The following is a 4587-nucleotide window of genomic DNA, read 5'->3' on the forward strand; positions in this document are numbered from 1 at the left end:
GCTTACAAAAAAGGTTACAAAAATGATTTAAATAAAATGACATACATATAAGCAAAACAGTTACAAAATGAAAGGGAATAAAGCAAAGAATAACAGACCTCTTACGTATTGGATAGGTTAGATATCCCGCTGAGGAGAACAGCTTGAAGGTGGACAGAATTGCAATGTGGTCGCATCTCCTGTGGTCTGACACCGTGTATTTCTTGGTATGCCACTATAAAGGGTCCAAACAAGACCCCTCACCCCTCCTCCTGGTCAGGTGGAAGGAGGATGGCTAATTACATGCAAAACAGGGAAAGTTGTCGGACACAATTCTAATCGGTCATAACTCTTTATATCAATCTCGTATCGAGATACTATGTCCGACAAGTTCCCGGGCATATATTAACCAACCCTGGCATACCAAACATGACTATGACATATTAATAATTGTAACCAACATTCAGTTCTGGGGTTTCTCATGGCCGAGAATCCCTGCGCTTGAGACCCAAAGAGCGTCTGATGTCCTGGATCATATACACCTAGATGGGATATATACAATATGAATTATGACAGGGGGGGCTTTGAAGGATTATATTTCTTTTTTCCCATACAGCCATTTCTGTAGACATGTGGGTACTGGAGTCTCGCTGTCTGGCTTCCAAAGTATTGATTATATTAGCACCCAGGTGTGATGGGAGCCCCACAGAGACAAAGTTGGTCCTTGTGTTGTCATGCAAACTAATTTGATTATGTCTCTGGAAAAGGACATCCTGATTATCCCCCACAGTCAGGGACAGTTACCTGATGCATGGGCTTTAAACATAACTCATGACACCTCTCCCTTTTATAGATGGCATGGGAGATTTATTCACAACCTGAAAATAACGAATATTACATCCCCCAAAGACTGGTTTATCACACCTCCCCCTTTATGATGTGCCCTGGGAAACTGACTTACAGGTCATTTCCCAAGCACATCCCCTTGGCGGGATAACCCATCTGCGTTCCCATGTTCACTTCCCTTCTTATGCTGGATCGTAAAATCATACTGCTGTAGAAATAGGCTCCACCACAGTAGTTTGTCATTATCACCCGCTACCCTGTGTAACCAGCTAAGAGGGTTGTGATCGGTCACTACCGTGAAATAACGCCCATAAAGGTAGGGTTGCAACTTCTGCAGGGCCCACACTATGGCTAAGCACTCTTTCTCTACGGTGGCGTATGCCACCTCCCTGGGCAGAAGCTTTCTGCTTAAATACATAACTGGATGTTCTTCCCCCCTTGAATTTATCTGGCTGAGAACCGCACCCAGGCCATAGGCACTGGCATCAGTCTGGACCACGAACCTTTGGGTGAAATCTGGGGCTTGCAACACTGGAGAACTGGCAAGGGCAGCTTTCAGCATGGCAAGAGAGTTCTCAGAGGTGGCTGTCCAAGTCACTATCTGAGGCAGCTTCTTTTTGGTTAGTTCAGTCAGGGGCCTCGCTAGGGCACTATAGTTAGGTACACATTTGCGGTAGTACCCAGTGGTACCCAAAAAGGACATCACATGTTTTTTCGTTGTTGGGGTGGGCCAGGCTGTGATTGCATCTACTTTCCCGGGCTCTGGTTTCAGAGTCCCCCACCCACTCTGTGTCCTAGGTATTGCACCTCCGTCATGCCTATCTGGTATAGGGGCCTTCCCAAGCGGCTTGTAATTTATTTTCAGTCATGGGGACTAACACCCATACTTTTTGGCCCACTTCATAAACTCTTTCTCTCGCATTGCGGTCATACCATTGCTTTTGGCTGGCTTGGGCCTGCACCATGTTCTCCCTTCCCAACCCGGTCAGGGTTTGCATCTTATCCCGGAACCTCATGACATACTCTATGATCGATACCTCTGGAGTAACCAATTCTCCTTCCCAGGATTCTCTTATCAGATCTATGGGGCCCCGTACTAGTCTTCCATACAGGAGCTCAAAGGGGGAGAGCCCCGTTGAGGCCTGCGGTACCTCTCGGTAAGCAAACAACATGTGGGGGAGATACCGCTCCCAGTCGCACCCCTGGGACTCGACCAACATCTTGAGCATTTGTTTGAGGGTCCCATTAAATCGTTCACACAGACCATTAGTCTGTGGGTGATAGGGACTGGCTACAAGGTGTTGCACCTGCATTGTCTTACAGAGGCACTGCATCAGGTTGGACATAAACTGGGTCCCCTGATCGGTAAGCATCTCCCTTGGAAATCCTACTCGAGCAAATACACTTATCAGGGCATCAGCCACCTTGTCGGCCCGAATGGAGGATAACGCTATGGCTTCTGGGTACCGAGTAGCATAATCTACCACCGTTAAGATGAAGCGTTTCCCGGAACTGCTGGGTATGGCCAGAGGCCCAATGATATCCACAGCGATTCTCTGGAAGGGCTCATCAATGATTGGCAAAGGGGCTAATGGGGCTTTCGGGATATGTCCCAACTTCCCCACCCTTTGGCATGTCACACAAGAAAGGCAGTAGTTTGCTATGTCAGTTCCCATTTTAGGCCAATAAAAGTTATGAGCAAGCCTGGCTTTTGTCTTCTGTACCCCTAAATGTCCAGCTAAGGGGATCGCATGGGCAACCCTCATTAATTGTTCACGAAACTGGTGGGGTACTATGAGCTGTTGCTCTTTTAACCATGCCTGTTGGTGATCACAGGGAATAGTCTCCCTATACAGCCTGCCTTGATCCCAGAATATCCTCTCCTTGTCAGATTCGTCAGGTGTTTTTCCAGCAAGGTCCCTTAGCTTGTCTAAGCTGGCATCATCATGTAAAGCGGCCTGGAACTCTTGGCTCTGGGTGGCTAGGAGGGAAGTAAAAGCGACAGCCTCGCTGGGCTCCTCTGTGGCACTTTCTCGGCTGTTAGCTGGCAGACAGATATCTAAGTTATGGCTATGTTGACTGCGGGTCACGGCTGATATGTAAGTCCGCTTCTGGCTAACCAGGGTCTGGGGGTCAATCTGAGTATATACCATATTACCGTTATCAGGACATATCTCTAGAGCATCACTGGTTATATGACTATTAACGATTACCTTAGTAGCATCCCCCAATAGTATGGCATTACATGGTTCCACATGGTCACATAGCACATTAACATCATTAGATAGTTCTACATGGCAGGGTTCAGAAAGATCAAGAGGGGAACATATTACCTTATCATCAACATCACACATTTCAACAGATTGGGGGGTCATCAGCAACATCTGAAGCAACATACTGAGATACTAACCGTCCCAGGTATGTACCTAATAAGACATTCATGGGAATATTTTCAGACACCCCCTTTTAACCCCCTCCCTGTACCCCAATCAAGGTACACCCATGCCATGGGCAAAGCGGGGTGGACTCCCCCAATCCCTGTGACAGTCAGGGTCTTTCCAGGAATAATGTCCTCCGTAGACACATGTTCTGGGCGGACCAGAGTCATCTCAGCGCCGGTTTCTCTCAGCCCCACAGTGACGGTATTGCCCACAGTAACCGACTGAAGATTGTCACTGGGTTTCCCCTGAATCCCACCCACACACAAAACATCTGGAGAGGAACCAGGTGGCTTGGGCAGGGGGGCATTCTTCTTTTTCTCAGGGCAGGTAGAGCTGAGGTGGCCCAATTTGTTACACACAAAACACCTGCGGGAATCAAATGCAGGCCTGGTGGGGGGAAGAGGGCCAGGACCCCCTGAGGGTCGGTTGGCAAAAGAAAATGTGTTTGTAGTTGGCTTACCCCCTTTCCAGTTGGCAATAGAAGGTTTCCGCACTGCTGGTTCCCGGTTGGCAAGAAGGCATCCGCAATGTGTGCTGTCTGGGCCGCATCCTTGGGCTCCCGGTCCAATACAAACTGTCGCACTTCCACAGGGCAAATGTGCAGCAATTGATCTTTAATAATCAGATCCTCCAGGCCCTCAAAGGTAGTGATGGAAAACCCTCGGATCCACTGCTGGAGGTTGATTCTCAGGCCATCTACCACATCCGAGTAGCTGTCATTAGGTCCACGTTGTAAAGTCCGGAATCTTTTGCGATACACCTGAGGTTATATTTCCGGATCAAAGCTTGTTTGATGGCATCATAATCCCCATCCTGGTCTAGGGGAAGAGCTGCAAACACTTCCAAGGCTTTTCCTTTTAACCCTGGGGTTAGGTACCTGGCCCATTGCTCACTGGGTAACTGGTACTGTCTGCAAGTCTTTTCAAATCATCTTAGGAAAGTGTCCAGGTCCCCATCCTTTTCCATAACAGGAAAGTGCTCCAGACGGGGTTTAAAGGTGGTTATTGTATCCCTGGACTCTCGGTTCTGTGGTGTAGAAATGTGCAATTGGAGTCGTGCTAACTCCAGCTGGTACTCTCGCTCCGCCTGGCGCTCTGCCACCTCTCGCTCTGCCTGGCGCTCTGCCGTCTCTCGCTCTGCCTGGCGCTCCGCAAACTCTCGCTCTGCTTGGCGTTCTTGTAAAATAAGCTGCATACGCATTTGGGGGTCACATTCAGTCATCTGTTGAAGAATTAGTGGCAAACAAGAGTCCATTCCACTCCGAGAACTGCTGCTGCTGGTACCTTCTGGGTCTGCCAGTTCCGGAGCCATATCCATTGCT

General features: G+C 48.6%; 1 pseudogene; it reads right to left on the reverse strand.

Annotated features, from left to right (window-relative positions):
* Nucleotides 1–3180: 3180 nt before the first annotated feature.
* On the reverse strand, nucleotides 3181–4385 carry LOC142659981 (uncharacterized; annotated as a pseudogene).
* Nucleotides 4386–4587: the final 202 nt, after the last annotated feature.

This window comes from Rhinoderma darwinii, chromosome 8 (assembly GCF_050947455.1).
Source record: "Rhinoderma darwinii isolate aRhiDar2 chromosome 8, aRhiDar2.hap1, whole genome shotgun sequence".
NCBI lineage: Eukaryota > Metazoa > Chordata > Amphibia > Anura > Rhinodermatidae > Rhinoderma > Rhinoderma darwinii.